The following is a 14,308-nucleotide window of genomic DNA, read 5'->3' on the forward strand; positions in this document are numbered from 1 at the left end:
TTGTGCCAAAAGGAGTGAGACAAGAGACCCTTGAGAGTAAAATTTGGAAGTGGATTTTATTTTCTGTGAGACTGTTCAGGGTCAGGCTCAAATTGAACAGTGAGTCTGTACGGACAATGTGTTGGTTTTTAAAGGGATCCACATGGCCAATGGTTAGGTATTCCTCAAGCAAAAACTCGCAGAGGCCAAGAACAGTGATTGATCCATACACACCTCGAAATTCCCACTGGTGCCAAGTCTCCCTGACCCAGAAGCCTGCCCACCTCTGTGGAGGTGGACTGATTGGGTAAAGGTGGACATCCATTGGGGAGGATGGAACTGACCTGGCAGTCTGCTCACTTCCCTGAGGGAGGGCTGAGGTTTGGGGATGGGAAAACCAGGTATAACATTCCCCACCTCTTTTGTGCGTGTGTCAAACCCTTGACATGGCCAGGCCGAATCATACAGGTCAATCAATTCTGTTTGCAAGGGCTGTTAGTGGGAATCCATAACAATTAACAATTCAACAGAGTTAAATTCCTGTAATCTTCCTATAATCAAGGCCATAGTCACAAGGAGGTGGAGGGGGCCACATTTTTCCATCGGTCCTCTAGTTGAATTTCTCTGGGAAAGAAGCTGTCCCAATAGAGGTCAGGTCTGGATTCTTGGGAAAGCTGTCTGCATCTGATGTTGTCTTTTTCAGATCCCATGGCTTGGTGGCGGGGTAATCTGTATATGACTAGAGTTCAAATGTGCAATATGTACAAGCTAACACAGCCAGCCAAACCTGACAAGAGCTCCCATAAACGAGATTTTACATATAAAGGTCCATTTTTCTAGCCATGCAAGACTAGGCTCAATCAATACAATGAGATTTTTTCTCACAATTTTAAATAATGACATGCTTACATTAAATCAGGTACACAATTACAAGTCACCAAAATAAACAAGAAAACTTATAAACAAACTAGACAAGAATCATAATTAACACACAATTCCTTGTATCCTAGTGGCCGATTTCATTTAAACAACACTTTTGAATCCCAGATACCTCATGTAGTTACAGAATTTAAAAAGGAATTCTGCCTTTCCAGTTCAGTTCTAGAGGTACCCAGATAATTCTGACAATATAAATTAGCACAATGACTTAAGATTATCTCCATATTTGAAACTACAGAGGATTTTCAGTTTATTTATTCTTTGTTATTTCCACCTTTCCTAACTCCTGTGCCTGGTATAGGAATCTTTTAAAATCTCAAAATCTTTTTGAAAAAAATGATTTCATCTGCCCTTTGTAAAATAACAGACAGATGCTTTAACAAAATAACATTAGCTTCACCCTTACCACTATCTTTTCTAATCCTTGTGCTAAAATCCAAACCTCTGACCTTATTCCCAAACATGCTCAAAGCATGAATTCACATGATAGAAAATGTTTAAAACCAATTTCTATATATCTGTATTTAATTCTAGGTGTCATCTAAGTCTGATCCTTTTGCTCTCTTCAAACTCCACTATCCTGGTCAATTAGGCATCTATTTAATTACATTTTACCTTATTACTTACTAATCCTCTCCTTCTCTGAATGGTGTTATCTCTATATTTATTCGTTTATTTGGCCCTGAATATTATTTCTTAATAAATTTGCTATAGAAATAAAGGAGGGACAATATCATAAGCCTTTCCAGAAGGAAAACTTCCTTAGCCATGTTTGGATCTAGGCATGGGTCATTTCTGCTAGTCATTTAGATAGCTACTAGGTGCTATAATCAGGGCTTAGGCATAAATAGGTGGGGGGTTTCCTTTTCAGAAAGAAAATGCACAATTGGGAAATAAAGTCAGAGAGATCCCACGGGCAATGTCCGAGGTTGTCCCCAGACTTTTCCAAGCACAGACATCCACCTTGAACAGTTTGCAGCCCGCAGTCTCTGCCATCTCATCATTGGCTTTTATGGCAATGGATTTCTGTAATTAAGGCTCAGAATGATAGAAAAATTTACAGTCCCAAAATTATTAAATAGCAAATAAATATGGATTAGTGTTCTTCAGATAGGGACATCTAAAATTTGATTGAGCTATTAATTACAAACTCAAGTTACAAATCTTTCTGCCTTCCCCAAACTTTCTCATGCTCTCTCAACATACTTCCACAACTAATATCAACTATCTGGAAACAGGAATGTCTGGATGAGCCCCATTTGTCCCCAAACCTTCTTATCTGCTTTGTTCAACTTTTCATAAATAGACTTTAAAGATAGTTTGAATTAACCTGATGTTTAAAATGGTATCTTTCTTTTCTCCGAACTAAAGTATCTCTGATTAAACCAAATATCAGGCACCCAAGTACCACATCACTCCAAGCACCCTAATATTTCCCCATTAAACAGCTGGGACCTAAAATCATTTGGGGCTCAGGCTGAGGGAGGACGTAGAGCTGTCTCTGTTTTGTAGGGTCCCACCATTTAGGAGGCTGGGTCATTTTGGCCTGTGGCCAAAACTGTGGCCGAAGCCAGGTCCAGGGGGTGATGGGCCATGGTCTCGAGACAGTGGGTACTCAGCCTGAGATGACATCTGTAAGTGAAGGATGCTGAGCCCAGAAGAAACAAATCTGTCAAAGAGATTAAACAAGGGCCAAAAAAGAGTAGGAGGAAAGTGACCAGAAGTGGGGTGAGGATGGGCTAGTATAATCCATTACTCAGACTATTTCACTTTCCTTTATATTTCTACAAACTACATAAACAAGATACTTCATAAGTTATTATTCTTTTACTAACTTAAATATATTGCCTTAAGCAATAGAGGTTCCTGACTTGAACCTCACAAATGAATGAATAATAGACATACAACCTTGTTTCACAAAGCTTGTCTATACTCTGATTATATCCACTCTGTAAGAAAGAGCTATTTCAGAAATTGAATCTTTAACATACACATTCAGTTACAAATGTTAACTTTTGCTTAGAGCATGAAATAACTACAAATTCAGATCAAAACAGCAAGATCCCTTCTGCTTTACAATCTCATTAAACCTTTATGAAGAAAGTTAGTTGAAAACTGTTAAAATGATCTTAAGCAGTTTGCGTCACTTTCTGCACATGTTCTAATTCTAGATGAAAAATAATATTAGATTTTCCAATAAGCTAACACAAAAGAGCTCATACCTTTTATTGACTACATGCTCTGATCATAGGAAATTTGCTAAAGAAGGAAAAGCAATCACCTTAAACAACAAATTTCACCAATCACAGTTTAGAGCATTTTTTATTCTTATGGGCTACAATCAGCAATAAAGATTTGCCAGGTCTCACAAATGTAAGGGATTCCATTTACAATATTTCCTTCTCTAATCTTTTAGAATTCCCTTCTTGTTGTCCATGAACTTGAAATTTCTCAGAAATTTAAATCCATTGTTTAAGGATTACATGACTAAAACAAGTTCCTTTCCATAAAACCAATTAATTACTAATCTGGTGACCTTAAATCAGCTGGATGTGTTTTTCAAATTTTCATATACAAAAAAAAATCGCTTTACCATTTACACACTGGAAACCTTCAGATTAACACCAATATATATTTTTATTTGCTCAATAAGAGTTCTACAAAACACACTTCCAATTCACCTAGTACAGAGAATCATACATCTCATCATTATATTTTCATAATAACCAAAATTTTAAATGAAATGTCAGCAGTATTATTATTGCCTGTTTGTAACCCAAATATAAGTTTTAAATTAACAAGTTTTATAACATAAAAACCCAATATGCATGCAATACAAAATCCAGACTTTAAAAAATTGCTGTAATACTATTCCTAATTCAAAATGTGTTTTTTTAAGTTCCCTAGCTAAACAGACTTTTAGAAACACACTACAATCTTAGAAAGATGGCAACAACATAGCAATGAATATCAAATGACATCAAATGATTTATACAATATTTGATCTTATCACTCCTGGCATTGGCTTCAAAGTTAGGGAGATACCAATATATGTCAGTCATTATATTTTTATTATTATCATTATATCATTTTGATCACAAATGTTTCATAAATGATATTAATTTTTCCTTTACAAATTCAGGGAACAGGTCAAGCAGAGATAGCAAAAAAAACTTGTTTTATTTTTTAAGCAATCCCAATATCCTATTTCCGACTTCTTAATGATTAATTCTTAGAATTTGCAAAAATATTTTGTTTGTTTGTTTTTCTAGCTTTCTTTATAATTCCAGGCTGGGCAGACCAGGACTATAAAGAAAGAGATTGTACATATTCCCCAAATTAAAAAAATTTAAAATATTACAACACTTGGGTCGGAGTGTCCCATTCATCATTTTCTATCCCTTTAAGAATATAGCCTTGTCAATGGGCAGAACGACAGGGAGAAGAATTTTGGTGGATTTTTGGAAAGTGAGAGCTGTGAATCTGCCAATCTCAAAGCTCCTCCTCTAAGGCTTCTCTTTTACAGAGCTAAATATTTTCTCAATTTGCCTTAGGGTCAGACTTAGGGGCAGGAGATCGCTAACCTGCCTGCTTCTTTGATCTTAGGGGAGGGATTCCCAAAGAGAGGCCCATTTGCCACCTCCACCCCCTTGACTTTTTTTTTTTTTTGGAAGACTTCTGGCCAAAGTCTCCTTCCTGGGAAGGCTCCTGATCCTACCCCGCCCCTTCAGACTCTGAGAGAAATTTCCCAACTACCCAATTCCCTGTGGGGCTGTGCAAGTCCCAACCCCAACCCACTTTCCACTTCAGTGGGTAGAGAAGACCTTCCTGCCAGCTTCATTCCCCCCGCCCCCTCCTGCCACAACCAGGGGCTGCAAGTTTGGGGCAGGGCCTTCACCTTCTCCAACCATGGCAGCACAGGGTGGAGGTAAGTCAGTCCTACCTTGGGCCTGACACTGGGGCCAGGCTGGTCAACCCCAGCCCCTCAATGCCCAGCCACTGCAATTCAGAACAGGCCACATGAATGTCCTGGCTCCCTCCAGTCCACCCAGGCTTTCTTCCCTCTTCCAACCCCCCCTTCCCTCTGGGTTAAGGGATTCCCTGAGGGGAAGGATGGCTAAAGCAGAAGAGGTTCTTCTGGAGGCTGATGGCTTGCCCCAGCCCAGGTGTGTGTGTGTGTGGGGGGGGGTTTGAAAGGGGGCTCAGGGAGGTGGGAAGCCCTGAGGAGTCAGGGGAAGAGGCAGAGGGAGGGGATCCAGGGCTGTAAGGTGGTGGGAGATTATGCTTCTTGATATGGTCCTGTAGGGCTTTCTTGGGAGGTTTTTGGGAGTGTCCACCAGTGGCTGGGCCACAAGGACTTGAATATCCCTTTGAAAAGAACAGTTCCTAAACCAGAGAGGGGGATGAGTGACGAGGTCCAGCCAGACATCAATATAAGGGAACTGATCTGGAGGTCCTGTATTTCCTGTGACCACCCACCACACTGATTGCATAATCTTCCCTGTGAGGACCAGCCCACCCCAAATGTGGGCCACTCATTCTTCCAGGGGACCCCATAATCTGCCCCATCCTGGTGGGCTACTTTAAAATGGCTTAGTAAAAAATATATCTTCCCAGTGGAAATCAGAAAAGCTTCCTTGAAGGTACTTGTCTGATAGCCACTGGAATACCTGCTTTGCAGAGTAAAAGCAGGGAGAGGTTAAGCAAATGAGCCCAAAATAAAACTTTACATGCCCAGAATGGATAGGACACATAGAAAGATAGACTAATAGACCAGACCAGAAACAGATAAGGACAACATTTCAATGTGTCGAGTTTGCCCGGAGGACAGAGTGCAGTTTACACTCAGGCTGCATCCAGCCTCCCAAGAATACTCCCAGAACAGAACAGAAAACAGAGTTGTACTTGTCACCAAATTGGAGGTCCTGAATCCCCACAGGACTCGAATGAGGAGCCAGTCAAAGTCTCAATCTTTCTCTCCTCAAGAACTGGGGCCCTGGAACTTCATGAAGGGCTAGCTCCCCTATGGATCGGGGCAAGCAGATGCTTGCCTCCCAAGGCAGAGAGCTCTTCCCATTCAGGGATCTGCATGGTGACGTGGGACATCAAGAACATCTCCACGGGGCCTCCAAATGTTGTGCCAAAAGGAGCAAGACAAGACACCCCAGAGAGTAAAATTTGGAAGTGGATTTCATTTTCTGTGGAACTGTTGGGGCCAGGCCCAAATCAAACAGTGAGTCTGCATGGAGAGTGTGTTGGCTTTTAAAGGGATGCCACATGGCCATGGTTAAGTATTCCTCAAGCAGATACTTGCAGAGGCCAAGAAGAGTAATTGGTCCATACACACCTCGAATTTCCCACTGGCCTCAAGTCTCCCTGACCTGGAAGCTCACCCACCTCTGTGGAGGTGGGCTGACTGGGTAAAGGCAGACATCTGTTGGGGGAAGGTGGAACTGACCTGGCAGTCTGCTCACTTCCCTGAGGGAAGGCTGAGGTTGGGGGATGGGAAAACCAGGTACAACACTACTTTCCTGTAGGATAAGATAGATTTTTATACCCAATTGAGTACATACGTTGCTCCCTCTTGGAACCAGTTCTGATGAGAGTAAAGTTCAATCACTCCCTCTTACCTCCCCCATATTCCCCTCTACTGTAAAAACTTTTTCTTGTCTCTTTTATGTGAGATAATTTGTCCCTATTGTATCTTTTCCTTTCTTTTTCTCCTAGTGTATTGCTCTCTCAGACACCCCCCCCTTTTTTATGGATATCATTTCAGCATATTCAACTAACACTTGTGGTCCCTGTTATATATACTCCTAACTGCCATAATAATTTGAAAGTTCTTATGAGTAACAAGTATCATCTTCCCATGTAGGAATGTAACAGTTAATCCTATTAAATCCTTTATGATTTCTCTTTCCTGTTTACCTTTTCATGCTTCCCTAGAACCCTGAATTTGAAAGTAAAATTTTCTATATCAGCTTTGGTTCTTTCATCAAGAATGCTTGAAAGCCCTCTATTTCATTGAATTTTCGTGTTTTCATCCTGAATTATTATGCTCAGTTTTGTTGGGCAGGCAATTAATGGTTGTAAACCTAGCTCTGGAATGTCATATTAAAAATATGATCCTTCAATGTAGAAGTTGTTAAATATGTTGTTATCCTGACTGTGGCCATATGGTACTTGAATTGTTTCTTTCTGGCTGCTTGCAACATTTTATCCTTGACTTAGGAGTTCTGGAGTTAGCTCTGATATTTTTAGGAGTTTTCATTTTGATCTCTCTTTCAGGAGGTGATTGATGGGTTTGATTTCTATTTAACCCTCCAGTTCTAGAATATCAGCATAGTTTTACATGATAATTTCTTGAAAGATGCTGCCTAGGGCAAATGGCTTTTTGAATAATGACTTTCAAGTAGTCCAACAGTTTTTAAATTATCCATACTAGATCTATTTTCTAGATAATTTTTCTACAATGAGGTATTTAATATTGTCTTCTATCTTTTAATTCTTTGATTTTATTTTATCATTTCTCAATTTTTCATAGTCATTAGATTCCATTTGCTTATTTATAATTTTTAAGTAATTATTTTCTTCACTGAACTTTTGTATTTACTTTTTCCTTTTGGCCAATTCTGCTTTTTTAAAGGAGTGTTTTTTTTTTTCCTTTAGTGAATTTTTGTGCCTCTTTTTCCATTTCACTAATTCTGCTTTATAATGCATTCTGCTCATCATTTTTCTTACCTCTTTAACATTTGGCTGTCTGTTTTTTAAGGTGTTATTTTCTTGTGTGTGTGTGTGTGTGTGTGTGTGTATGTGCCTCCTTTACCAAACTGTTGACTGTTTTTTAATGATTTTCTTGCTTCACTCTCATTTCTCTTCTCAATTTTTCCTCTACTTTTCTTACTTAATTTTTAAAATTGTTTTTGAGTCCTTTCATGGCCTGAGAACAGCTCAAATTTATCTTTGAGGTTTTGGACATAGGAACTTTGACTTTGTTATCTTCTTCTGAGTTTTGTGTTTTGATCTTCCTTGTCACCATGGTAACTTCCTTGTCACCATGGAAAAATTTGTCTTTTCCAGTCAATTTCTTGAGTTTTAGATCTTTGTTAAAGTGGTGCTCTGCTTCCATGGTGGAGCATGCACTGTGCTAACCTTCAGGGTTTTTGTGCAGCTATTTTCAGAGATACTTCTAGGCACCTATACATTTTCAATTCTTCCAAGTTGGTGTGACCTAAGTAGAGGTCTTTACTTCTCTCCTGGCCTATACTCTCACCTGTGAGTAACTACAAACACTCTCTTCTTCCTTGGAACTGTGATGAGGTTCCCTGCCCCACTGTGGCCCACAAACTCTGGTATGCTAAAATTTCTCTTTCCCCTCTGACAGACATACAGGGTGGTGACCCATTACCGAAAATGGGCAAAGCAACAGGGTTCTGCCCCCAGTGCTAGTAAAGACCTCTGTAATCTCCTTCTGCTCAGTTGTTTGACCCTCTTTACCATCTGTGAACTGAGAGCTCCAGAAGCAGTCACTGCCACTACAGGTTCAGTGACTCCCAAGGCCTGCTTCTGGTTTTCTGGGGTCCAGTTTGTTTTGGGGTAGCCTGTGCTGACCCCAGTGTGACAGACCTTTCCTGCCAAACTCCTAAAGTGTTTTTGACAGGAAAACTTTTTTACCTTGTCATTTTGTGGGTTCTGTCATTTTAGGTATGGTTTTATGTCAATATTTAAGTATCCAGAGGGGTTTAGGGGAGAGCTCAGGTGAGTCACTGCCTTTCCTTCTCCATCTTGGATTTGCCTCTTCATTTCAATTTTCTTTCATATCATTTTATTTTAATAGTGAATATAGAAATCAAAGGGAAATTAGGAAGAGACTCAATGGTATTACAGAAAAATGTTCTGGATTTGATATTCGACAATATTTGAGTTTTATAATTACTGGATTAGTAATAATTGTTAAATCTTGTCTTAGCTCAGGGACTCAGATTGTTCATGTATAAAATCAGTTTGATAAAATTATACTACATTCTTCACAGGCATGTTTAGAGAAAAGTGAGTTGTACATTTTGAAGCTATGTTTTTAATGAAAAAGCAAGTTTGAGGTGAATAAATATATAGTGACACTTTAGTGAAGGTCTTCATAACTCAGTTATTTGAAAGTTTTCCAAATAGAATATTATAATATCAATTTTAGAAATCAGTTATCTGACACAGATAACATAAATCCTTGACAAAAACATATGCAAGGGCTATATTGGGAATTAAGCCTTTATTTCTAATATTCAAAGAAAGTAAATTTCTTAGTAAAAATAATGTATTACAAGTTTTCTGTAGTATTTTAAATTTCATTCAGTACTTTATAGAAGCTCAGGACAGTTATGTGAAGGTGAGTATTTTTGTTTAAATTTTAAAACTGTTGCTGCAATGGGGTGTTTGTATGAGTGTGTGTGTATTTCATTTTTTTTTTTTTTGCTTTATGAAGAAAAATAAATGCATTCAAATTATGTCTGATTTTATAAATGATATTCCACTGCAAAAGTAGAGCCTTTGGGGACAACTGCCCAATCCATATTTATGTAGATCTGAGCTAAAGCACTACAGGGTATCTATTGTCTCTTCCAGAAAAGTCACATGGAACAAGAGCAGAAGTAGAAAAAATGAAGACTATATTTTAAGCTTATATATATATAAAAGCAATCAGGGTTAAGTAACTTGCTCAAGGTTACACAGCCAGTTATTTCTGGGTGTGGTACTGAGTGTCTGAGCCCGGGATTTGATCTCCAGGTCCATCCCAACACTGGAGCCAGTGCTCTTACTCGCTGAGCCACCTTGCCACCCCTAAGCAATTGGGGTTAAGTAACTTGCTCAAGGTTACACGGCCAGGTGTTTCTGGGTGGGTGCTAAGTGTCCGAGCCTGGGATTAGATCTCCAGGTTGTCCCAACACTGAAGCCAGTGCTCTTACTCGCTGTGCTGCCTGGCCGCCCCTTAAGCTTATATTTTTTTCTGTTTTCTCTTCATATTGGTATTTTTCTAGGAAATCTTAATCATTGTTCTATTTTCCATTAATATTGAATAATCTCCATCTGAATAGTGGAATTTTGTCATATTTGTTTATTTTCAGAAATGATATAGTGCCAGAAAGTACTACACCAGAAGGTTCTATTAATACACAAGTCTCTTTTTTGATTCATCTTGTCCATATCTCCTCAAGAAGAATATAACAGATGTAATAAAATTATCACACCATCAAGGGATTTTGTGTTTTGTTTTAATTTATCCCCTAAATGCTTTATTTTTTCTCATTTAAAATATTATTTGTTTATTTTAGATATCCTTTTCTTAATTTGAGTTTCAGATTTTCTCCCTCCCTCACAACCTTACACTTCCTATTGAAAAGGCAAACAAAATGAAATCAATTATACATATGATATCATGTAAAATATATGTCCATATTAGCTGTATTTCAAAGAAAGGAAAAAAAAGAAAACAAGAAAATTATACTTCATTTTGCATTTGGAGTTCAACAATTCTCTCTTTTTTTTCTGAATTAAGATTTATTGATTTTTACCGTATTCACTTTAAATATGGTTTGAAGCTGACTGAGGGGAAGGGATTTTGCAATTTTAAGTTAAAAGTAAACTAATGGTGAAAGTACATCACCTCTGGCTTCAGTCAATATCTCCTCAGATTTGAATTAATAAAAGTTCCAGGACTATGAAATCCGGGCATGTTGCAGGCCTCTCCCAGCAATGTCCTTCACTTTGGGTCAGTCTCCTGTGTCAGAGGTGAAAGTTCTTTCAAAAATACTGCCATTTTCCCAGCACAGTGTCTTTGATTGCATACACATACTGAGTTGGAACCCAATACACCCAGTAGTAAGAGGCTTCGGTGGGACCCAACTGAAATGCCATCATGTGGTAATCTTCATGTCCTTCAATAGGTTCACTGACCACATTTTTAATGGAGCCCATGGGTAATTTTTCAGTTCACTCTTTAGTGCCAATCCACAACTGGTCTTGTTCTAATTTAAAGGTGAGTCTCACTTTTCCTCCTGTCTTATTGTACATGCCTGATAAAAGTACCGTTGGTAGTCGTTAAAACGACTAGTGTTAACTAGTCTGGGCACCCTTAACAGAAGGCATCATATCTTCAGGTTTCCCTTTATCTAACACTTTTCTGTGTTGCTTTTGCCTACAAAGTGTCTCCTTCTTACTCTCTTCAGCTTTTGTTTCTTGCTGTGCTGCATCTTTGGGTGTGTTTACTGCTAAAACATTGTTTATTGTAGATCCAACCACCATAATCTTGGCACCACTAGTTACTTTGATTTCCCATAATGTTTTCTCCTCAGGTAGAAGTCCCTTAAACATAACTTTCTGCATGGCAGGTGGCAGACCTGTAATGGAGTGGATCTTGTGCTTCAGCTCGGCCCCCATGCTGTCCAGAGGCACCCGCACGTCGTACTTGTTCTTGTTCGAGATGATCTTCAGATCCACCAGCTCCTTTTCGGTGTCGGTGTCGTTGCTGACCGAGGCCTGGGCGCTGGCTATGCCTCCCTGCGTCTGGTCTGCCTGCAGGCTGCCCTTGGCCCTTGTGGCCGCGGCCGAGGACGAGGAGGAGGAGCAGCAGGAGGTCTCAGCCTCGGTGTCCACGCAGTTGAGCTGCAGCTTCTGGGCATCCATTTCCATGCCGGGCTTTTCGACTTCAGCTCTCTCTGCCTCTCTTTTTGTTATTCCCTAGAAGGTTGATAGCAGCCTTCCTCTCGTTTGAGCCAAAGGTGTAAGAAGTAACTGTCTGGAGACCATCAAGTATTCCCACTGAACCCGAGCTAAGATTCCCTCCAACAATTCTCTCTTTAGAGGTGGAGAACATTATCTTTTATCATTGTATAGATCAGAGTAGCTAAGTCATTCCCAGTTGATCATCATTACAACATCATTTCTGATAGGTGTGAGATATTATTTTGAAGTTGTTTTAATTTTCATTTCTCTAATCAGTAGTGATTTAGAACATTTTTTTTTAATTTGACTTCATAGTGTTGATTGCTTCATCTGAAAGCTGTCTGTATCTTTTGAACATTTATCAATTGAGGGATGGCTCTTATTTTTGTAAATTTGATTCAGTTCTCTATATACTTGAGAAATGAAGATTTTTTCAGAGAGATTTAATATAAAAATATTTGATGTTACTTCATTTTCTAAGGAAGGGCTTCTTAAACTTTTTTCCACTCACAACCCTTTTTTCACATGAAGGCAGTGTTCATTGGCATTGCATGACCTGAGAGCATGTGCAGTTCAAAGTGCTCATGCTTTGTGTTCAGAACAAAGGCTGCATTGAAGTTGCATGATGCAACATGGGCAAGAGCTGCCAGAAACACGTTGGGTTCACTGAAGGTTTAATTTTTAATTAATTTTTGGATACTGCACATTCAGTAAACATTTACTGTTGCCAAAATTTTGTGATCCCTCAGTTGGTGTCAAAGTAGGGACTGTATATTGAGTTGTGGTCTTTGCTAGTCGATCATAATGTGCTTTGTACTCACGTTCTGGCATGGTGAGCATCTACATGAAAAACTGACAAATTGGTAACTAAAGACATGTCCCATATGTCTTCCCACTTTTCTTTGCCCCAAACTTGTTTGCCATGAATTTCCCAATTTTTATTTTTCCACATGGGCATCCATGTAGCTAACTCATGAGCTACCGCTCATGAACCAATAAATATATGACACTGTACTCCTTGTTCTGCTTTGATGGCTTAATGTACTGTCATATACTTTCACCTATCCCAGTACTTTCCAAAGTCCACCTAGTACAAGGGTTATAGGTTATTGCTTTCCAAGGTCTTTTATTGCACAAATATTTTGCTGTCCCCTCAGTAAACCATGAATGTTTCTTCTCTTCTTTAGTTAATTCATCATATCCATCATTCCATTTTACCAAGGACTGCACCAAATGTTTTTTTGGTTCAGGTGATGTATCATTTCCCTCAATATCTATGTTTGCTCTATAGCAAACATATTCATGTAGAGCAAAAACTCCACTTTTGCCTGTTTTAGCTCTATTTTGAATATACCATTTCCATTTAATCATGCTGCCTCTCGTGTATGTCCAATTCTGTGAAAAGCTGGGGTACTCATTACCCAGGTCATAATTGGTATTCCAGACCTTAATATCACTTCATGGTCCAGAGTCAGTTCTTCAGTCTCTACTAAACCCCAATATGCACCTAATAACTGCTTTTTAAAAGGTAAATATTGAACTCCATTTGAAGGGGGTTTCCTGAACCAAAATCCTAAAGGAATATTTTGACTTTGTTGTTTCTGCCATAAACTCAGGTTTCAGGTATAGATTCTGGTTCCTTATGGTCTGATCCACTGGGACAGGCTTTTCTCCAGGCTTTTGCTGAACAAATTTGGGTGGAAATTTCTCTCATAAATCTAGGAGTAAAGCATCTACATGCTGCCTCTGAAAAATAGACCTTGGTTCTTCTTTTCTCTTGGCTTTAGGTTTGGCTTTATCTTGTTCTTTTGACCTTTGAAGTGCCACCCAGTACCCTTTGGAAGGGTGGTAATGACAATATGACATAGCTTCATTAAAAGCTGACTGAATTCCATGAACAGCTGTGAGCATTCTGGAGTTTATGACAGATCCCAAGTCAGGTGCCTGATAAATTACTCCAGCAATGATATAATAATCAGCTAATGGGATGACTTGTGTAGAGGATTGCTGCTGTTGTTTACAAATGATAAAAAGAAAGGGCTCTTTGGCATGCAAGAAGATATACTCTACTCCAACCATCTGACTCAAATGTTCCAGTGTGAGCCTCTGCATTTTGACCACTTCATTATTACGTGTCCTATCATAAAAAGGGTTACTTCATTCAGAGAAATAATCCAAGACACTACCACTGTTCAATATAGGGATCCAGGAACTGTCAACCCATGAATTTCCCAACAGTTTGTCTCGAATATCTACCACTGCCATAGTGTCAGAAGCTCCACAACCTCCTCCTAATTCCAGTGTGGAAAAATTCATATTTCTTCTGAGTAACTTTATATAAGGGTTTCAAAATCAGTCCCAGATGTGGAACATGATGTTGTCAATATCCAAATAACCCTATAAATTTCTGGGCCTCTTTCTTATAGGTAAGGATAGGAAAATCCTGAATCTTTTGTTGGACTTGTGGAAGAATCTCTTGCAGCCCCTTATTCCATTGTATACCACAAAAATTTTACTTTTTGAGCTGGTGCTTGAATCTTTGCAGATTTATATTCCCACCTGGAGTGACAAGCACCATAGCATGCCCAGGATGGCTGCTAGCCCAGGTTCTTTGATCTGTTTTTCTAAAGGAAAGCAACTCAATATGTCTTCACAATCTTACTTTAATCAATCA

General features: G+C 39.0%; 2 pseudogenes; both read right to left on the bottom strand.

The window, feature by feature from the left end:
* Positions 1–10,443: 10,443 nt before the first annotated feature.
* On the bottom strand, positions 10,444–11,749 carry LOC138174804 (ubiquitin domain-containing protein UBFD1 pseudogene; annotated as a pseudogene).
* Positions 11,750–13,155: 1,406 nt separating this feature from the next.
* Positions 13,156–13,927, bottom strand: LOC138174654 (mediator of RNA polymerase II transcription subunit 6 pseudogene; annotated as a pseudogene).
* Positions 13,928–14,308: the final 381 nt, after the last annotated feature.

The sequence above is a fragment of the Petaurus breviceps genome, unplaced genomic scaffold (assembly GCF_028583685.1).
Source record: "Petaurus breviceps papuanus isolate PSGF00001 unplaced genomic scaffold, PetGlider_PUasm1.0 76, whole genome shotgun sequence".
Taxonomy (NCBI): domain Eukaryota; kingdom Metazoa; phylum Chordata; class Mammalia; order Diprotodontia; family Petauridae; genus Petaurus; species Petaurus breviceps.